The sequence below is a fragment of the Thunnus maccoyii genome, chromosome 2 (assembly GCF_910596095.1).
Source record: "Thunnus maccoyii chromosome 2, fThuMac1.1, whole genome shotgun sequence".
Taxonomy (NCBI): domain Eukaryota; kingdom Metazoa; phylum Chordata; class Actinopteri; order Scombriformes; family Scombridae; genus Thunnus; species Thunnus maccoyii.
This window is the reverse complement of record NC_056534.1, coordinates 21942598-21964985: the sequence shown is the minus strand read 5'-3', so window position 1 is coordinate 21964985 and position 22388 is coordinate 21942598. Positions and strand designations below refer to the sequence as shown.

At 38.9% G+C, this 22388-nt stretch overlaps 1 protein-coding gene across 6 annotated transcripts in view; it reads left to right on the top strand.

Annotated features, from left to right (window-relative positions):
- tenm3 (teneurin transmembrane protein 3) overlaps window positions 1-22388 on the top strand; it is a 369694-nt gene that overhangs the window by 151495 nt on the left and 195811 nt on the right. The window lies entirely within an intron of this gene.

Below are 22388 nucleotides of genomic sequence, written 5' to 3'. Positions count from 1 at the left end.
TTTGTCAGTAAGCCAACAATTAGTCAGTCAGTCAAGCAAGCAGTCCTTCTATATGTTTTTTTTTCAGGCACGTATCAGTCGGCAAGTCAACCAGTCATTCAGTATATCAGCTCATATTCTTCTAAATCACACTCAGCTTCTTCTTTAGTAAGTAGCCAATGCTACCAATCAATTAGTGACTACTGTCATTTATCTGCAGTCCTCGTAAGGCAACACACACACACAACGACACACACAAGCATAAATATTTCAGTGTTTAATCATATAGTGAGCATTAGCTTCAAGGTCTGGTTTTGATTTTTTTAGGCCGTCACGTGTGAGTAATATTCAAAGGGACTGGAGACGGGAAATCTTACCTTAATCAGGGTAGCAATCAACGTGGAGGCCATAACAAGAAACTTTCAGGACAAACTGCTGTCACTCATAATTGTTGACAAAGTGACCAAAAACATTTCAGCCCCTGGATGTCTCTTTGTGGCCTGTGCTTGAATCTCTCTTTTCAGTTTTTTTTTTCTCTCCTGCCCGTGTCTGATGGTGAAATACAAGCCTGCCGTATTTCACCCGTCACTGTTTAGTAATGTGGTGGTAAAGAAAGAAGAGGTATCAGTATGGTTTCATTAATGGCATGTGTTCTTTAAAAGGCCCTCTAACAACTTAGATCAGTTGGATATAAATGTTGAGGACGGGCTTTTTTTATTTTACACCAGCGAGTTTCATGTCAGCCTACAAATGTCAAATCTATCTAGCAGAGAGAACAAACTGTGAACTATGACGTCGAACAACAAGAAGCCGACATTTGATTGAAGTGGTCCCTGTTTGTTGTTTTATAGTTTCAATTATAGTTTCAAAAAAGTCTTCAAGTGTTTGATGCTACGTACTATGATGTTTACTTTTAATTCATACTAAATGAAAGTAGGTCAAATTGGTGTAATTATTACATTTGTCAGACTTTTACTTTTAAATATCATACATCTTATATAAAATGACATCACTGTTCATTCTCTACAGAAAGCAGAAATCCTTCTCTCAGTCTTTATGTCAGTGTCAACCTAATGTTTGAGTCTTAAGTGCATTCTTTAGGTCATTGTTTTTTCTTTTACCTCTCACTGAAAAGGAAGACACATGGGCTCACTGTTTTGTTGCTGAAAAGCTGTGGAGACATTGTATTCTTAATGAATTTTATAGTCATACTGAGTAGACATCAGATCTTATCTCAAGTACAACACAGATACTCATAGAGCACTTTCTTTTTTTTCTATTTCTAGTGTATTTTATTCCAAAATACCTTGTGTTCATGGTCGGATAGTATTTTAAATGTAAAGAAAAAAAAAACATCTGTCTTTGGTAGATTAAATGGCAACACTTAAACTGAATAAATGCAAAGAATGATGAACTTAATAATAATATATAAATAATAACTTAAAGTTCACATGCGCCTTAATGCTTTGCTGCTTTGCCGTCTGTTACCTTAACAGCAGTGTAGAAACTGTATTTAACCCAGTAAAAGGTGGGTAAACTCAGGAAAGCATCAGCCGATCTGATTTGGTTTTGCAGCAATTTAATGCTTCTGCTTTTAGCTTTGTGTGTTTTGAAAGGCATGCTGATGTGTTTGAGTGTGTGTGTGTGTGTGTGTGTAGTGAGGGTTAGGGTGGCTGGACTGTTTGCTGCTGCTCAGACACAGAAAGAGAAGACAGGCTTTTGCTTTTTTCCTAATCGCTTCCAGACACAGAGATTTGCATTCCATTGCTTTCTGTGTGTGCATGCGTGAGTGTGTGTGTGTGCGTCTCTCTTTCTCTCTATTTCTTTTCTTTCCAGCCCCCCCCCTCCAACCCCAACCCACTGTTACCTTTTCAATTAGAAACATAAATTTCGAGACGCTCCTAAAACGTGCGTGTGAGTAATGAAGCAAGAGAGGAAGTAGGTGATGGATTAAAGGAATTAAACTGTCACTGTGAGAGGAAACATGCTCAAAAATGACTGGATGGACAGATCGTAAAGAAAGGGGGGCAGAGACAGTGGTAGAGAGAATAACATGTGTAACTGATTAAGATTCCAACGGGCCTATTAGGAATGATAAGACGTCAGAATGAAAATAAAGGGCCGATAAAATTATATATCCCTTTCATATCGAATTCATGGAGCATTTTGCAGAACAGGTCAAATAGTAATTCTGAAACCGTTTTGCTTCTTTTTGCTCGTAGATGTTTGTAAGAAGGAGGAAGGTGGTTTGAATTAGTAAAACAATAATCAACTTTATGAACATCTCCTTCCAATATTTCCATCTTCTATGCTCTGTACAGCACTGCTAGCCTGTATGTTTCTGAGACTTTTACAGTGGTTGTTGATAACGGATGCCGTGTGTAATATGAGGGAGAGAGAATGAAAAAGGTCACTATTTGTAATGTGTGGCTTAAAATAATAATGACACGGCCCTCTGTAATCAGTTTGTGTAACTATGTCAACAACAAAAAAAATCTCAGAAACTTGTGCATGTGACTAATTATGTTTTACAGGGCAGGATATATTTGACATTTTTATCAAGGTGATTTTTTTGCACATATTTGGGCCTTTTTCTTCTTCTGTGGAATGTTGTAGTGGATTAGGAGGACTTTGAGTTTCAGACCAACCACTGTGAGAGACAATGCAGTCAGTCAACCAGCACAGACAGCTGCTACATTCCACTGCCAGTTACAATAATGAAAATAACACCAAAAAAGAAAAGTTTAGTAAAGTTAGCGTGCAGCAGCACATTAATGAAGGTTTGAACTGTATGAAAAGTGTAGCACTTTACTTGTTGTGGCGCTCATAAGACATCATAAGGCCTCACTGGCACATTGTAAAACTATTATGTCTTCATAATTATTATAGTCACAGCTTGATAGAAAAATCATTACAAAGGGAATGGAATACTATATAGTTAATGGTGTGCTATTATGACAACTAAATAACATACTGTGAAAAATAAAGCGTCATTTGAGGATGTGAAGCTGTGAACTAATGGCTGATTTATTTTATTTTTAATTTTTAGTAATAGACCGAAGTGAGCAGCTTGTTTGGAATTGGCAGTGGATTAGAACATAGCATTAAAACACTAAAGAAGGAGTAGTTATTGAGCAATAACTGCTTACAGTGATCAACTGCTTATATGGATCAAAAAGCTCTGGACAGAATCATTACCATACAAATACTGTTTAAATAATTTGCTTATAATAATCAAGTAGTTTTCATACATGACAACATATTGGGAAAAAAAGAGAAAACTACAGTAATTCAATTTCTTTCTTTCTTTTTACTTAACTCCCGTGATACATGTATGACATGTACCTAGCAGCTGTGGCACCATTATTGCCACGCGGTAACTGGTCTGCTTCCAGCTGGTGACCTGAGGCTGCTGCTGCATGCACACTGAAATCATGATGGGAAAAAGAAAGTCATTTTCTCTCAATGAAAAACATAGTCTCATTTTGAAACAGTCAATTAACAAATAGTAAAATAGTAGCAAATAGCAAATAGTGAAACTGCCCGTTTCAATAAATTTATATTAATATAATAAATATACAGTGCGACAGTAATCTGCATGAGAAATTAAGAAAAAAAAAAAGAGTATAATAATCATCTGCTAATAGTGGTCAATTTGACCTGGACAGATGTGATCACTACTAGACTGGGATAGGTTAGGTATATTTAATGTGGATGATCTGTGATCTAGTTCATTAGGCATAATATACTGTACTATCTGCTTTTAATGGCAGTTACTTACTAATTTTGAATGAATAAATATAACTTTCTGTGCATGTATGAAACATTTTGGGTTGCTTGAAGGTAGCAGGTTTCTCCCATTTAATATTTTCAAAAACATATTTTGACTTCAGGCAACAGTGTGGCAGTCAGTATCAGTTCAGAGATCCACAGTCTGGAGAAAGAAATGCAGAAAAAAATCAAATAAAACAAATGATCCATGTTTTCTGCATTTGCATCACATTTATAGTATCATATATAACCCCTAACTGAAACATGACCCCAGTGCTACTGCAATTAAACGATAACTGTGCTATAATTTAACTATGTCAGTACAAATCTCATATCTTGTATCCCTGTCTACACATAAAGTGTCACTTTTTCAGTGGATTTATCATGGAATTTAGTGTTTTCTAGATGTTTGTAGTTCTTAGAGGGACAACCGGGATTGAAAGTGCTTTCATGTAGGTTTCACCCCGTGGCCGTGATGTTTTAGAAACAGTGTTTCACTGAGGATTTTTTTTCTCTGCAGATTATAATAGGTGTATTTGCAGATTAAGGGGACAGTGTGTGTGAAGGACTGACCGCTGGGGCAGACAATGTGACCAGCGAACCATTATATGACCTGCTGGATCCCACCACTGCTGCAATTTGAGGAACACACACACACACTCACACACACACACACGCACTCACACACTGACATTCATGTTGCTGCACGGGTATACGCACATTCACATGAGTGACCATGCGTGGGCTGCAGGGACACACTCATTTGTGCATGCTTGCTCACACACAAAATCACACACCAATGAACACACACTGTCCTAGCCAGTGTCGTGTTTCTTGTTCAGGTTTGAGAAACAAGCTGCCTGCTTGTTCAGTGTGTGTGTGTGTGTGTGTGTGTGTGTGTGTGTGTGAGAGAGAGTGAGAGAGTTTTTGGAAAGATATGTCTTGAGAAATTCATCCTGCTTTAAAGGAACTCGACTCTCGTATCTCCACTATTTTTCATTCCTGCACTTTTCTTTCCTTTATCTCTACCCATCTTTCCTTCTGTCACACACACACACACACACACACACACACACACACACCCCCCCCATATACATACATCTCGCTCTATGTCTCTCTGTCGCTCTCTCTCCACAAATAGAGCACTATCTCCTAGCAACAAGGCCTTTGAGAGTGATGTGTGAGATAGTTTGGTGTCTGCGATATAGGGGCCTGTGTGTGTGTGTGTGTGTGTGTGTGTGTGTGTGTGTGTGTGTGTGTGTGTGTGTGTGTGTGTGTGTGTGTGTGAGTGAGTGTATTTATGTTTCAAAGCTAAAAAGATGATGCAAGTCATCACAGGAAGGACATCACTTTGAAACAGGAGTTAAGGAATGAATGTGAGTATGTGAGACAGTGGCTTGCCCTTGCAAGTATAGTTATGTATGTGTGCACGCACATACACACACACACACACACACACACGTGTGCTCGCATGTCTGTAGTAATTTTCCTGATGGACTGCATTACTCTAGATGGGGATATTACTCAGAAAATAAAAGTTTAAATTATTCTTAAAATGCACTGGAGCAGTACACACATATCCACACACACACACACACACACACACTCTGTCACTCACTCAGGGCGGCATAAAGGTCTAGCTCATTCATATTATTTTGAACATATTTTTCCTTGTTTTATTATTTTTCATTACATACAAGGGCATTTATAGCTCATTCATCATAAGAGCATAGCAGTAATGTGTATTCATCGTGGGATGTATGTGTGCCTGTGGGCAGCTGTGTGAAAGAGCGTGTGTGCACCTGCGAGTTAGAATGTATATCAATGTGTGACATACATCATACGCCTCTGAAAATGTTTGAGCATATTCTGCTTTGTGTCTATGTCTGTGAACTGTATGCATGCACTGTATGTGCGTGTGTGTGTGTGCGCGTGTGTGTGTTTGTATTTTCCAGACAGCTCTCCATGTGAGAGCACAGCACCATCCCTTCTCATCACTAATTCAAGAGGACAAATTAGAAAAAAAATGAACATTCTGGTTCTCATTTCACTAGTGAAGACAAATCAAAAGCAGCAGTAAAACCCCAACATTAGTATGAATCATATTGTGCAAGATGGAGAAGATGTCAGGACCATAATGCACCTCAAGTATTTTACACAGACTGAAGTGACCATGGCTGCTTTAACTGACATGAGCGGAGCTTTACAGTAATGTACTGTAACTTAACATTGACATCAGTTGAGTTAAATATGCAGCCCTCTTAAGCTGCAGAAAGATTTCACTATACTTGGTCGAAAATATACACAATAAATGTATTTATCATCATTTGATATTATATTAACATTGTATTGTGCTGTAGTACGAGTTGCATCAGCTGTGAAATATGATGTCACAACTACCCGAAGTATTTACATTTAAGCATATTGGAAATGTAATTAATAATAATCTATTAAGTATTTTTTTTTCCATTTATCAATTGTTTAGTATGTAAAACCCATCACACTTTTAATTAAGGGATCAATTGATTATCAGCATTTTGATTCATTTTAATTGATTGAATTGCTTCAGCTCTATTTGTAACCTGAATCTAATCTTGTCTCTGATTTTAATATTTTCATGGTTATTATTATAATTGTAAAGCAAGTCAGAATTAGAAATATTAAAACATTGATTTTTGTTATATGCAAGTGCATGATTATGACCAACTTAACATGCATGCACTTTATTTTTGCAATTAAAATGTAATTATCATATCAATAAAAAAAATAATTCATATGCATTTCTAGAAATATAATCATTTCATATAGTTGTGTCTATGTCACGTCATTGAGGTAAACAGCAATCTTCTATGTTGTGGGTGCATCTCCCTCGCTGGTGGAGTTTCTCTTCACTCTATTTCTATGTTTGCTGAATAACAGTGCTAGCTCCTTCTGACCTTTCTGTTTTCTTCCATTTTCCCACATTATCTCCTTTCATTCTTTTCCCCATTTCTCCTTTATCATTTCAGTGAAGGGAGAGTCAAAAAAAAAAAAAAGAATTACAGCAGAGAGCCGGAAGATTCAGACCAGTTTGTACAAGGCAGAGAGAAAAAAGGAGAGGACTGAGTGATGAGGTGTTTGCTGACTAAGTGTTTCTTATCAGCGACTGAGTCCAGATGGTTTGCAAACACACCTCATCCTCTCTCGCACTCTCTGTTGTCCCTCCTCCTCTCTGTTCGTCTCTCTTCTTCCTCCATCTCCTTCACTTTTTCACTCTTTCACTTTGGTAATCCCTTTTTTCCACTGAACACTATCCAGGCTTCCCCTCATATGCAGAATTCCGGCGTGACTTCCATGTTATAAACTGTGTACCACCTTGGATAGAAGCTGACCATGCCGTTCATAATAAAGGCTTTATCCAAGGAGCTGCACTGCCCGAATCACTGTCAGTTGGAATTGCAAGGGCTGCATTACGTCATGACAGCGCTGTTGTAGCCATCATAAGGCACCGCCGGACAAAGTGCTGCTGAGGAGAAACAAGAGAAACAGACAAATGTAAGAAAGCAGCTAGCTGCACACAAATACTAGTGAGTGGAGTCTTTTAGAAAATAATTGCTGTGATTTTATGTATGTATATAAATATATAAATATCTTTGCTTCCTACTTCTGACAGATGTTACACTCTAAGGTAGTGTAACTCAAAGATAAACAAATAGCACCATAAACCAGATTCTTTAAATACTTGAAACAGATATTTATAAGTGAAGGTAATGAGTGGAGAGTTTGACAGCAGAGAGTTGAAGAGAAAAAACAATATTAATTAGGTAGTAATGATGAGTGGTGAGTAGCCTATACAACACACACAGTCACACACACACACACACACACACACACGACTCCTGTATCACTAGCAAGCTCCTTTCAGGTCTTATCTAGCTGCTCTGGGAAATGAAGACAGACGATGTGACAGGAAAACGAACCATGAGCACCTGGAGGTGGAGGTGGTGGTGGTGCTGGTGTGTGTGTGTGTGTGTGTGTGGATTGAGTTGGGGTGTGTGTGTGTGTGTGTGTGTATGTGTGTGTGTGTGTGTGTGTGCGGCAGCTCATGTCTACTGTCATTGGACTGCAGTAATGTGTTTTATCTGCTGTTAAACGTCCTGTAGGGAGCCATTCCTCCTCTCTGTTTTATGATGAAACCAAATGTATCAAGCAGCTGACACCTTCCGTGCTAATCTGTATCGCTCAAGTAAATCATGTAAATACATTTTGAATGAGTAAAACTATGTTGAGAAGGGCTAAACAAGCTTCAGCTACATTTAGCCACAAATAGAAAGTAATGTCAGTGTTTATTTTATCAGCCATATCATTGTGCTTATTATTATTATAATGATGATGGTTTCTGATGAGTCCATATAGTCTTGTTGTTTATGTTTTGTGTCTGCTGTGAATGTGTAAGGTATGTATGTGTATGTAAGAGCTTAATAACAGTCTTAAATCCTGCGGTGTGTATGTTTGTGTGTCCTGAGGCTTCTGCAGCTGACTGCTGACTTTGTCAACTCAGCAGAGTCTGTTTTGTTGAGCTGCTTAAAGTGGACGACCACACACACACACACACACACTACAAATACACACATGTCTGTCTCTGTGCCATGATCAGCCCTTTGTCACTTTAGAGATTTTCATAGGTATTGTGAATTTTATTTTTTTGTATTTGAATTGTCCATTTTCTTTTTTCATTCAAATTATATTACATATGTTTGCATGTATTATATTCTATTATATTGTATTATAAACTACTGAGGACTTCCCTCGGGTGGAAAATGGGATGCAATAGTCCTAAGCTAAATGTCAAACTAATGAAACATGAGGAAACCTAACCTAAGCATAGCACCAGTGACTATAATTCACCACTTCACAATAAATCTTCACTGGAATGCCTTTACTTTGAAGCAGCTACAGGAAATATGGAGTATTCATTAACAACAAACTAAAATCACACAATGTCTACTGAATATGTAGGAAAATAATACAAATTTCTGTGTTTTAAGTTTAATAGTCACCAGTATTAATAATAATGTCAAAGAGTTCATCAAAATTTAGAAATCACTAGGAACCAAGTGAAGCAGTGTCAGAGAGATAAAATGCACCTGAATGTGTTAGAAAATAATTGGATCCACTGAAACAAAAAAGTCTGCAGAAGCATTTGTGTACAAAGGGCTTCAGGAACACACACACACACACACTTAACCCCGTGTCCTCTTTATGGTAACCCCCGCGCCCCCCGACCCCCTCTGCTCCCCCTCCTACCACTCCCTCCTATTCCTTTACCCTCCTCCTTCTTCTCCCTCCATCTCCTTTGTTTGGTCGTGTCAGGGGCAAGGCAAGGTCGCCATCCCAACAGGCCTTTGGGTCAAGTTACAGGAAGTGTGTGTGTGACCTGTGCTGACATGTGGGGTTTTGTTAATGTGGCGTTGTGGTTCTTTCACCTTAAAATGGATTGTCTTGGTGATAGCGTCACACACACACACACGCACACACAGCAGGCACACACCAAAAACATGTAAACAGACCTCTGCCTAGAGATTTGAGTGTCTTTACCTTTTATCAGTGTTGCTTGATCAGCACCATTTCACCCACATGACCTGCATGTGGAAGAATACATACAGTATGTAAACAAATGTGTGTGTGTGTGTGTTTGCTTTCTCTCTCCAGTTGTCTCTCTGTCTCTCTTTTCATTAGTCATTGATCCAACCTCATTTCTGGTTGGATCAAGAACTATTATGTCTGACAACCTGAGATGCCACAACACATGTGCAAGGTGAGGGAGGGATTTAAATAAAAGATTATCTAGAGTTGATTTAATGCACCCGGAGTGTGGCTGGTTACTGCTGCTGGATTAAAAGCTTCACTGCCACAGCTGCCATCTTCAAACAAAATTCCTCTATTGTCGGATCTTATCACTCGGTTGTTTCCAGGAGTTATTTGGTCTACCTTGTCTAATACAATTTACTGAGCTTTGAGAATTTTAGATTATTCTCAAATTTGTGCATGGTTTATAAAATTTTAAATGGTTTGGCCCCTCCTCCACTATGTGACTTTGTGTACACTCACTCAGTAAATTCTATTAAATCCTCCAGAATATCCTCTATACAAGATTGTACCATTTCGTCACACTGCATTTGGACAATCAGCTTTCTCTGTGAAAGCCACAACTCAGTGGAATGTCCTGCCTGATGATATGAAGAGCTGTAGTTCCATCAGTACTTTCAAAACCAAATTAAACAATCTGCTAAAAGCTACTCAGCTCTGTAACCACTGACTCTAAATTTCATCTCATGGTCTCTTCATGAACACAAATAATCTTGCTTTTAATTTGACAAGCTTACATTATTAATTTTTAGTTTACATTGTGGGTGTGTGTGATGTGCTGTTGTGTGTAACTTTGTGTTTTGTATTATGTGTCCTGTGTGTTTTTTTGCTTTGTACTGTTTTAATTGTGACCCGCCTAAGGGACTGCAGATGAAAAGTAGCTATAAGCTAACTCTGGTACAGTAAATCAAATGGTGACATTTATGTTTAACACCGTACATGCTCCCAATAAATAAATAAATTAAATGAATGAATAAATACTTTCAGATTTCCAGCATTTAGCAGAATGCCTTTTGGCAACCGTTAGAAAAGGATCATGAAGGTGTTGCTATGGGTTCGATGTGCAGGTGGAGTACGTAATAATGATTGCAGTGCAGGATGTTTTCCACTTGAGAAAAAGAAGCATAAAATGTGTATTACATTACAGCTGCATTGCAGAAATTGCTATTCTTCGCTGTCTCTGTAATGGTTTTGATTATTATTGAAATGTAATTAAGGTAAAATGGCACCTCTAGAAAGAAGTCTCCTTTATACATGCATTCCATCAACATCCCACACATTAAATCCACAGCTTCTATCATTCACACAAGCAATACCTAAACATCATTTTAATGCAATATGTTTATTCACATTCCACCACCAATACTGCACTGCTGCAGGAAGTATCTGAGCTGAGCATAATACTTTTATTCACACAGTATGCTAGTAGGGAATTTTACTACTTTTTGAGCAGTCAAATTGCTGTAACTAATTTACTACCATTATGGTATTGACTTCATATTCACACATGACTAATTAATGGCAAAACGCTGTCAAATTAAGAGTAAATGGTGCATGTGTGAAAATGCTTTTTTGTTTTTCAGGGGATGATATCCTGCTTCTCCATCAATGCTTCATACAAAAACTTTTTTGCACACATTCCACAGGATTTTTTTTTTTTTAAAAAAGGCAATTGAGATGAAACAAGAGCTTAGACCATTAAATGCAAGATGAGACATTGGTTTTGAAGCACAGTACAGGCTTGTGATCAGACTAGTTCTTCAGACATCAGATATATGTTGAATGATGAGCTTTGTTGCCTCATGGGACATTGTCATGCAGTCAGTAAATGAAGAATTTGAAGTGTACACACATTTGTATGCAGCAACATGTTTGCAGGCAAAGTTGGCTTCATTGTTCACTTTCTTAGTCTTTCCCTTCTTTCTCTAGATCTTTCCACAGTGTAAGTAGCTGTGGGCTAGTGTAAGCAGCTAGCCCACAGCTACACCACCCTGAGCCAACTGGACTCCTCACTCAGCCTGGGAACACTCAGCCCGATGGTGGAGTGTTATTTCAGGACCGAGCCCTTGGCTGTACTTTGCAGAATGTCTTGCTCTGCCCCTTTAGCCACAGAGGGAATCATAACCTTCCAGTGTCTTGCTTTTGGGAATGGGCCCACCAACCCTGGCTTTGCTCTAGGGCACGGGCTCTTCTGCCACCTGACATTATGTTAAAGCATTTGAGCAGCACTAGCAAGAAATCTTATTTTACAGTACTGACACCACTTATTCTATTTCTTTATCATCAGGATATTTCAAAATGAATTAAATGGTAAATGGACTGCATTTATATAGCGCATTACTAGTCTTCCAACCACTCAAAGTGCTTTACAATACTTGTCAGCATTTACCCATTCACACACACATTGATACACTAATGGCAAAGGTTGCCATGCAACATGCCAACCTACTCATCAAGATCTAATCCAATGTACATTCACACACACATTCACACACCGACTATATTAATAGCTAACCAGCTAGTATCAGACTAGCCACCTGTCTGTCTGGTGTCTCTAGAAAGGTTATAGCTAACTGATGAACAAGTCAACTTTGTTGCTCATTCTAACATGGGAACCAATCAAAACACATAGTCTGTGGTGAAGTATCATGCAGTCAGCGTTCCACAGGATTCCTCAGTGAGGCTGCAAGCAGAGAATATTTTTGAACTCTCTCAGTGAAACAGGTTTCAGTATAATCTTATCTTGTGCCAGGGGTCAGCTCATGTGCACTCAGCAATCCTGCAAGTCCTTCCTTGATTTTATTAACAAAGGCTGCAGACTTTTCTGCATTGAATTTTCTTTCTAGACACGTCAAAACTGTCAATGTAAACCTTTGTAGTTTCATATTCACACAATTCAAAAGTGATATTATATTTGCCAGATGGGCTTATTTTGCCAGCGTACTGCAACATCAAAAGATGTGCCAAAGGAGAATGTTGCTCATGCAAAAACATCTCCACCTGTGAGTGTAGTTCAAAGAGTCTTGTGATCACTTCTCTCCTTTATATATACCTTACTTCAGTGTGCAGGAGGAGTTGCTTGTGGTGATTGCCCTTTCCAGAGCAGAGCATACTGAACAGTTGTGATGTCATTGATCCTGCCTTGAGAAAAGTCACAACTCTGACAGCAGCCCATCACAGATTTTGAATGCTCAGGAAGTTTCTTAACTGTCAAAGTCTCATGGTAGATGTTGCAAAGTGATTCATATGGTTATCTTTCATGTGTGCATACTGTTTGTTTTTCAGGTGATTAATTGCTGAAATATGTGCTCTTTTGTAGTTTGTTTGTTTTGAGAACATAAGTAAGTCCTCATGAGATATCCCTTCATATTCATATCTGACATAAAAGCGTTGTGTTGGCTACATTTGCAATACAGGGGCATCAGCAGTCTCTAATTGCAGCAGTAGAATTAAAAATAAACGTATTTTGATATGATCTTTCTGGAGATTTTATTATCGTCTGTCAGCTTTCTTCTAACATATATCGCTAGACATATACGAACTACTCTGGCAATCTGCAGCTAGACATTATTACATGGGGCACAGTTTCCCATGCCTTCTCTTGTTCCTAAAGTAAGAAAAACACACCAAGATTCTATTTAATCAACTAATTTAATAACTGCAAGTTTGTTGTGAAGTGCCATCTAAGATCTGCAAGCATCTTACTGTCATTGCGGAAAGAGAACAAAAACATTTAGTGTATGTGCAATCAGTCAAGTTCTTGATTGTAAGTATGCGTACCCCTTGTCTACTTCTGTTTCTCTCTCAGTAACTATACACACTTTGAAGGAAAGGAGTATAGAAAGACTGAATAAAAGCACAAAATTGTTTTAACAAAGGAACAATGATTTCTTTACCTTTCCTGTTGTTCAGGAGTAGTTTAAATCTACCTGTCTCTATAACCTCACTAACTAATAGTCGGCATGATGAACAGTGAATGCAAAAAGTATAGTAATATTCACCCTGAATTTATTTGCTGTTTACCTCTTTTTGTGTATATGTGTGTGTGTGTGTCTGTGTTTGTGTGTGTGCATGTGTGGCATGTCTGTATGCGGTTTTAGCGCCCACTCAGTGCAGTTAATGCCGGCGGTGAGACTAGCTAAAGTCAACCAATTAAGCCGACTTCCATATGTAGCTTAACACTCCCTGCCCACTCACAGTTTCACAGGATGCACACTCACTCACACACACACTCACACACTCACTCACACACTCGGACAGCCTCTTCTCTCAGCCAGGCCCCCGCCCCCTTTTTAATTACACTCTCACAGACAGGTTTATTTAATTTATGCATTTCATTTGAATATGCGGTGCAGAAGAGTGGATATAGCTTAACTGTAGTCACAGGATATAATTACATTTTCTCTAGTGGATAGAAACAGAAACAGAGGAGCGCTAAGTACAGCAGGCACAGGGCTAATAGCACTGTATAACTTTTCCCGGGATCACTTTCCCCGGCTCCTTCTTTACCACCTGCCATACACTCACACACACATGTTCACTTGTCATCACTGACCTTCTAGTTTTGGTCTTTGTTACACAGTAGACCCATTCTACTCAGTCTCTATCTTCATCTTCAAACCTGCTTACACAGTCATGTTATGGGGACGCGCCTCTCTTATGGGGGCAAAAAGCAAGTCCCCAAGGGGAACTATTATGCTGTTTTCCAGTTCTATATTTTTATTTTTGGACTCCACTTAGGTAGCTTTGCATGATTCACAGTTCAAAAAACTCCTTATTTATCATATACTGGCCTTTTATGCAGCCCCTCACTTCAGCCTCTGTCTGTAACAGGCAGTCTTAGCTGCTGTCTCTTTAAGGCCCCCCTCCTGATGAGCTCACTCTGTCCACCAATGCAAACCCAACATTTCCTGCTTTACTGCTTCAAATTAAAAGCTTTTAAATGACTGAATAATGGGAGACTTTTATTGTGAAGAATTTACAGGAAATTAAACATGTTCCTCACAAAATTAGTAGAGCATTGTTAGCGCCACTAAAAACCAGTCGAAACATACGGACACATTTAGAGCGTTGTTCATTGGATCAGTTAGAAATAATGCAGGGAGGAATACTACAAGTAGAAACAGCCACAGTGGTGATGATGTTTGATGAAGAGCTGCAGATGACTAGCACACCACCAACAGGTAAACACCTTATTTTACTTTGCACTGTTGTGTGATGGAAAAACACTCACAGCATGCCAGCTCAACTCCAGTCATGACTCGGCATTACTACCCCCAAAACAATGGAAAAAAATGCCATAATGTTAGTGGAGCAGTGAACTTGTGCACTGTGTTTGGAGCTGATGACCATATAAAGAAATCAGTCATGAGCCAACATCAACTCAGGCTGGAAGTAGAAAAAATGTTGGAAACTGAGCGTTCAGAGCAGTCTGAAGCTGGTGGGATTCCTGCTACATACGTTTACCTCATTATTTGACACTTTGGCCATGTTAAATAGGAACATTATTTTGGCATGTTGCAAGTGGTTAAAAGTATGAAAAAATCTGTAAGGAGTTGTGATACACTAAAAATTTGAAAACTCTATTTGCACTTTGGTAGACTGGGGCAAACGTGTTGCACAATCCAGGATTTTTGAAAACTGTTCTGTTAACATAGGAGAAACCAGGATATTTGGAGTCATAGAAGCACCATGATAAACAGTAGTTTTGGAAAGTAATGATTAAGTCACATGCACATGCCTCTGTTGTGGAAATGGTTAAAAAGCCTTCATTGTTCTTACCTGTACATTTAAAACATGTATTCATCAGAGGGAACAATCAGCGTGACTTTGTTTCTGTATTTTTAACCTTTCTAGATGCTGACATTAAACAAAGGTTCTTTTAATATTCTCAGAAGAGATAGTTGGCTCACTCTGCCCAGAATTTGAAAGAAAAGAAAACATTGTGAATGAGTCTTACTGGTGTGTTTTCATCGCATTGGGGCTCCTAAACGGCCACAGCTGCCTTAGGTGTACTCTTAAATGTTTGTTTCTGCACTTACAGTCATAAATCCCCCATTTCTCACCCAGAACCTGGCTGACTGCCTTCAGGCTAATTGCCCCACAGAGTTACAGCTCGCCATAAAACGACACAGCATTCGTAAGGACTGAACTCAGGCTACTTATCTCATTTTGCTAGGTAGTGTGGCAGGGAGGTGCACCCCACCAGATTTAGTTTGTTTTCCAGACATATTTCTAGAGAAGCATCTGTTTTACAAAATGTGGCATTTTAGCCGTCATTTTCTAAGCATGTTAGCGTTTGTGTATCAGTGTGTGTGTGATGCCTCGATAAGGGCTAAACATCCATTTTGAATGATTTCTTTCTGAATTAAATGAATTATTAAATTGACCTTAATACTCCGTAATTGACAGTCACACTGTATATGTCTCTACATTGATTTTAAAGATGTATAGTGTCATCTTTTGAGCACATTCAACTCTCTTTAATTTCTTTTAAGGCATAATAACTGCCAGATTTTTAATGTAATGTGACAGTAGTTGCTGATTACATGTTGAGTGAGGCTGATGTTTCCTTTCAAGTCGCAGAGTAAAGCTGCACAGCTTTAACTTCCAACATATTGCAACACATCTCAAGATTTCAGACTGTTTCAGGCAGTTTGAGTCACATTTCTTCTTTGAGAAGTTTTGACTTTTATTTGCATATCTGGTATCATTCACCCTGTAGTTTTAAAACTAATGGTTTTTCTGTCTTGATTGCTCTTTGAAGGTCCCTTTTACATTACATAATTTGCATTACAGCTCTCATTTCTTAAGGAAAGCTTCTATTAAGTAGTTTGATCATTAAATTGATTAGATGTTGTGTCTTGGTGACATGGAAAGATGGTGCTTGAAAGAGAAAGGTAAAGGTGGCAATCGTAGTGAAAAGCTTTTTTTCATATGCATGTCATCAAATTTCCCTATTTTGTAGTTTACACATACTAGCTCATAATGTTCAGTTTGGATGTACAGACTGTCAGGCTGAGGTTTATTCAGCTGTGTGATCATTTTGAAGGCCAGACCTTGTTGTGTTGACTCACATTCTATTGTCAAGTGTTTCTTTTATCTGATGCTCCACTGTCTTACCATTTCATACTGTCCAAATGAATATAATTTAGTTGCTGTTTGTGTGCACACGTGCATCACGGTGTATTTGCATGTGACTTTGTGCATGAGTTGAGTCATGCACTTTAATGTCCATTCTTTCTTCTAGCATCAGACATTTGTGTTGGGCTAAATATTCCTCACAAAGTAGAAGCAAGAGAAAGAGCCTGTAGCCTTGTTTTTTGAAAATATGAACTACACCTCAACATTGATGTGGAGTCTGTTTCTGCTGCATCCCCACATGCCAAAAGTCTTAATCACTTTTAATGAGTCAAGGTCCAAGAGTAAGACAATAAATTATACATTTGGGTCATGAGCTGACAAAGCTGAAGAATCAAATGGCCCAGCATTAGAAGCGATTAACCTTTCACGGTCTGCAGTAGTGATTTTGTTGATTGGCAGTAAACATTAGCTTTTATACAGGATAGGCAGACTTAACAAGCTCACACACTGACATATTCACATTTTCATTTAAAGGCAGTAAAGGGGTTTTCAATTCAGCTGACCTGTACCTGCACAGGGAGAATCATGTGCTGGTCATTTAGTTTGATACAGTCAGAGTTTCCGGTGTAACAAGTCAAAATGACTCCAAATCATTTTCTGAAACAGGTGTATATAACTGCAGTATGTGTGTGTGTATGTGTGTGTGTGTGTGTGCCTAGTACAATCATGCCATGTTTACTTGATACTCGACAATATCGTTCCATATTCTTGTAAACAGCTTGGCTTCTGTTAAATACACACACGCACACAAATCCCCACACACAAACCAATGAAATTACACAGTTAAGCAGAGAGGCATGGAGACGTACTGTGGGGGGGGGGGGGGGGAAACAAGTGAAGAGAGGGAAGGAGAGAGGGATAAACAAAAAGGATTGTTAGAAGAGAGCAAATGAGAAAAGCAAGCACCAGACAGAGAGAGCCCAAACCCCGGTCCCATCCATGAGATGCAGAGATGTGCAAGTGGATTTTCCAATGAATGGACAACAAAGCCCAGTACTCTGATTCGCAGGCAGGTCATCACTGTGGAAACGGATTAGTGACCTAAATCAACCAAGGTCCAGCTCAGGTACACTCTGAGTGCTGTGTGTGTGTCTGCATGCGTGCATATTTTTGGCTGCTTGTGAGTGTGTAAGTGTGTGTGTGCACCATTTGTATGGGGAACAGTGACTAAATTTGTGTTTCTGCATAATAAGGTTGAGTTTTTAGTGTGTGTACTGTAGTCAGCATATTGCTGCATAAACAAAAGCTGTGTGTGGTGGATACATTCTGCATAGTAAACACCTAAAGTGTGTGTGTGTGTGTGTGTGTTGATCAGCAAGCTTGTCAGTAAATATTAGGAACAAAGTGGTGTATTTATAAGCCAAAACATTCACTTATATTTTAGTCTGATTTGGGTAGAGAGGCAGATTTATGATTTATGACAAGGAGGGTTGTTTGTATGAATCTTCATGAACGGCTGCTGTCCAGCTGTCCTTTAGCAAGGCAGTGAAACTCGGCCGCTCCACTGTAGTTCAGTGTCCGACAGTAGAAGGCAACTCTCAGCTGTTTGGTAACTAATAGAAGAAGGCCATTGGTAGAAGACCACAGTATGATGAAATAATCAAATACAACATATTTCAAATAAAACATATCTCTTGACACTCAATGACAGCTTTTCTCCTTTTTGTTGCAACTGTAAAACCATTGTTTCCCTACAGTATGGTGTGCCTGTATCACAACACAGTCATGTTTTCAGGTCTAGTCATGCTATAGTAGGGATGTGCAGAGAGCCCAGTATTTGTATTTGTATCTGTATTTGTTGAGGCAGCAAAATTATTTGCAATTGTATTTGTATTTGAATAAAAGTGGAAAGAGGCTTAAAAATACTCTTGTTGTTTTTATGACACTTTTAATTTTGGAAAATTAAAGTGTTACAATAAGGAGGTCCCCACATCCGGTCTTGAACTGGATTCTCCTGGACCATAGACAACTGCGCTGATTACTGAGCTACACCCATAACACAGAGACAGCACACCATGTAACATGTAGGGAGGAACTTCAAAGGCAATTATTGCTTTGCACTTTCAATTTATTTCCTATTTTTTACAACCTAACTTTGTGGAAAGGAGAAGGGGAACAACAGGTTATGGTGAGTCCGTTGGGAGAACTTTTCTTGTGTCAGTAGCTCAGCTTTATCTCTCAATCTCAAATAATTTTTAAAATATTTGTATGAAACAAATATTCGTATAAAACCCACTTTTTGTGCTTTGCCGAATAATGTATTTGTATTCGGGCACACCCCTATGCTATAGTCAATATTTGTTCAACTTTTTGGCATAATATACAGAATTGCACATTCATTGTCACATTCAGGTGTTAACAAATAGTTTTACCCAATACAGCCTGCCTAGGTATTGCTAAAACAGATAGATCGGTTACAACAAGACCCTGAGCAGGCCTCTACATCCAGTCTGGAAACCCCCTCTTTCAGTTCACATACAGTATATAAATGTACTCATACCTGTACAGATACTTGACCGAACCAACACATTTAGGCTGTTGTTTTAACTGTTAGCATGAGTATTCCCTCCCGCTGATAGAAACAAATAGAAGAAGAACAATGCTATTTTTTTTCCCTTCAAGTGGTGTGACTGGCAGGTTTTTGTTCGCTATATGCAATCCAAAAGTATCTGCATTTACAGTTGTATTAGTTACTTGACATGTGCATCTGAGTCAAGGCAAGCCATGCTAATGGCGGGAAAGGAAATGACATAAATATTGTAGCAATGTCCTCTAATGGGACCAGTATGAAGAAAAACAGCTACAAACTATGTCTCCCCATAAGAAAGAGAAACCAAGAATGAAGAGAATTTGAAATGAAAAGAAGAGGCAGAATCGCAAAAACCTGCCTGTCTGATGTCAACACTATCTGTTTCCTATAGAATGTTTACCTCTTTTGTCTCTTTCACTTCCTCATACTCTCTCTCTCTCTCTCTCTCATACACACACCTTGTTTTATCTGTTCCCTAGATACTGCCATCACAGGATGTCAGCATTCCTTACACCACTGTGTGAGGTTGTGGGGTGTCATTGTTCTTTAATGAGAAATCAGTGTTTGTGCATGTGCCTCCAAGTGTGAAGTTGTCAATGTGTTCTTGCCTTGCTTTGCGTGTGTGTGTGTGTGTGTGTATTATGTCAGCAAGAGAGAGTATGTCCATAATGGATGAAGAAGAATTACAGAAAGTGAAACTGTTTATTGGAAAGAGAATTGAAGGGACTACCAGAGCTGGTGACAGAGGCAAAACAGTGATTAAACATAGAAAAGGAAGCCAGAAATAGAAAGTTGAATTGTCTTTGTCAGTTGGACTTTAGTGTTTTGCTGCTGATGCTTCAAGGCTGGCTGTTGAGGTTTGAGAAAGTACGCCAGTAGTAATTTCAGGAATTAAAAAAAAGAAAGAAAAGACCATCAAATATGAAGAAAAGATTGTGAGTAGCAAGTGTGGGCTTGCATTAACACTAGTGTTACACCTGAAGAATAGAAAAACAGCTCCATCTCTTCCTCATTGTCTTCTTTTCTGCTGGAGTCTTTCTTGTTATAATCATAGCAATCGCCTTATCAAATTCTTATGGGTTACTTTTTAGTCACTCCACACCATGTCTCCTAAAGAATCAGTTCATATGTAACCAATTTGCATCAGTAAGGAAAAGTATAGGAAATGTTAAGTCAATGGGCAGATATTGTCCAATGGGCTTGTCTGAGCTTGTGTAGAGTACTGTTTATCTGAGCAGGTCAGTAAGAGCTGTCAGGGCTCAACCGTACAAACCGGCAAACCAAACAATGAACTGAAAGCCGCACAGTGCTGCAGACTGGGTTGTTGAGTTTGATGAATCATTTTATTCAGTGTCAGCATCAACAATATTGCTTAATGGAGCTTTAAATTACAGGGTAGACAGGGTAGTGTTGTTATGATAGCCATATTTTTGTGTCATTCCAATGCTACATTTAATATCTAAAGAAGATTTAACACTTGGGTGCCACAAGAAATAAGAAACAACACTGTGCTTTGTCACATAACAAGATTCTTCAAGGGTATTTGACAGCTTTATAACAGCGTTTCTGCAAAGATGATGTCATTTGTCCATCTCTGTCAGCTCTGTAAGCCAAATTGCCCATAATCCTGATATGGTGCCAGGATTATTTAATGCTGTTTCCATGTTTTCACCTGTTTGACTGGTTGCTGCAGGTCTGTCAAGTGTCACACTGAGGCTCTGTCAACTCAAGTCCTTATGTCTTTTCTCAACTATCAATAGTAGTAAAGAAGAGTTAGGTAGTTTGATGTAATAAATCTGTAAGGAACATGCAACAAGGAAATGTGTTTTATTACTGGTTGCACACTGGCAATTACAAATGCCAGGTCATATATACCAAGTGTCAAGTGTGGGGAAAATGAATTAAAAAATAATGAGCTGGAGTCTTACTCACTGTAGGTCTGAGAGGACTAAATATTTCTTTTTTTTTAATGTCAGTCATTACTGTTTCTCCTCGTCATGGTCTGAAATGGAAGCTGAATGAGCATGTCTGTACAGCTGCAAGCCTCACTGAGCACAGTTCACAGGAAAGGGAGGAGAGCTGATGGAAAGGGAATCAGACAGAGATGATGGCTGTGAGAAAAAAGTGACGGAAGAGGAGAATAGGAGAGAGAAGTTGAACCACAGATCGGGATCAGATTTTAATCCGTCAATTAGGCCGAGTGAAACAGAGAGCTGTTCCCTCAAGCACCCCCTCCCTTCCCCTCCCTGTGTCTAGCTCATTTTCTCCTTTCTTCTCTCTCCTCCAGTAGCTCTGTGGAATGTGGACTAGTCTATTAGACATCAATACAATGCCTCCTGTGTCCCCTGTGAGGGTGCAAATAAAAATGGTTATTTTTTTGTTTTTCTTTGCTTTTATGTCACATTTGGTAAGAAATTGCAAAGGAGACAGACTGCTGCTTACATCTGTAACCCTACCTCTGTTGATAACATTAGTACTATGGTAATTTTAACTTCCTATAAAACAGATATGATTTGAAATCAAAAAGGGGGAGAGGAAGGGAGAAGCTAAGATAATAGCTAGACGGGGAGACGAAGAAGAGCAGCTTAAAGGTCCAGTGTGTAGTCTTTAGTAACATCTAAAAGAACAGACTTGGTAAAAATTGAATAGATTATTTATAAGTATATCTTAATTAGTGTCTAATCAGCTGAAAATAATAATTGTTGTGTTTTCATTTCCTTAGAAATAAGCCCTTTATATCTACATGGGAGCGGGTCCCCCTCCACGGTGGCCGCCATGTTGCATCGCCATGTTTCTACAGTAGTGCAGAACGGACAAACCTAACACTGGCTCCAGTGAGGGCCTTACGCGTTTTAGATTCAGTGGGCGATTACTGGAAATGCACCGGTTTTAAAACGAAGAAGAAGAACGGACCAAACATTTTGTATTGTGAGAAGTTTTTGAAACCAAAATCTGATAAATGGAGCTTATTTAGAAAATCACAGGAGTGTGAATTGTCGTCGTCAAAGAAACGAAAACACGAAGAAGCTAAATGAAATCGGGACAAGCAACGGCATAAAACGAGGATAAACTCAGATGGAAATCCCTGATGAGAGAAATGTTTGCAGACTGACGCCGAAGTTTCCTGTTTACTGCTGGACAGGTAAGAGTGTAATGTATATTTATTTTGCCCTGCTGGTAATGGTTCAAAACCTAGATGATGTACAATGTTTATTAGCAGTACATTAGTTTCCCTGAAAAGAAATGCCGTCACGTAACGTCAAATATTAGCACACTTTAGCCTCAGTTTGTGCCTCTCACGGAGCTGGTGGTCTGAGACAACAGGGAGGCGACGTCA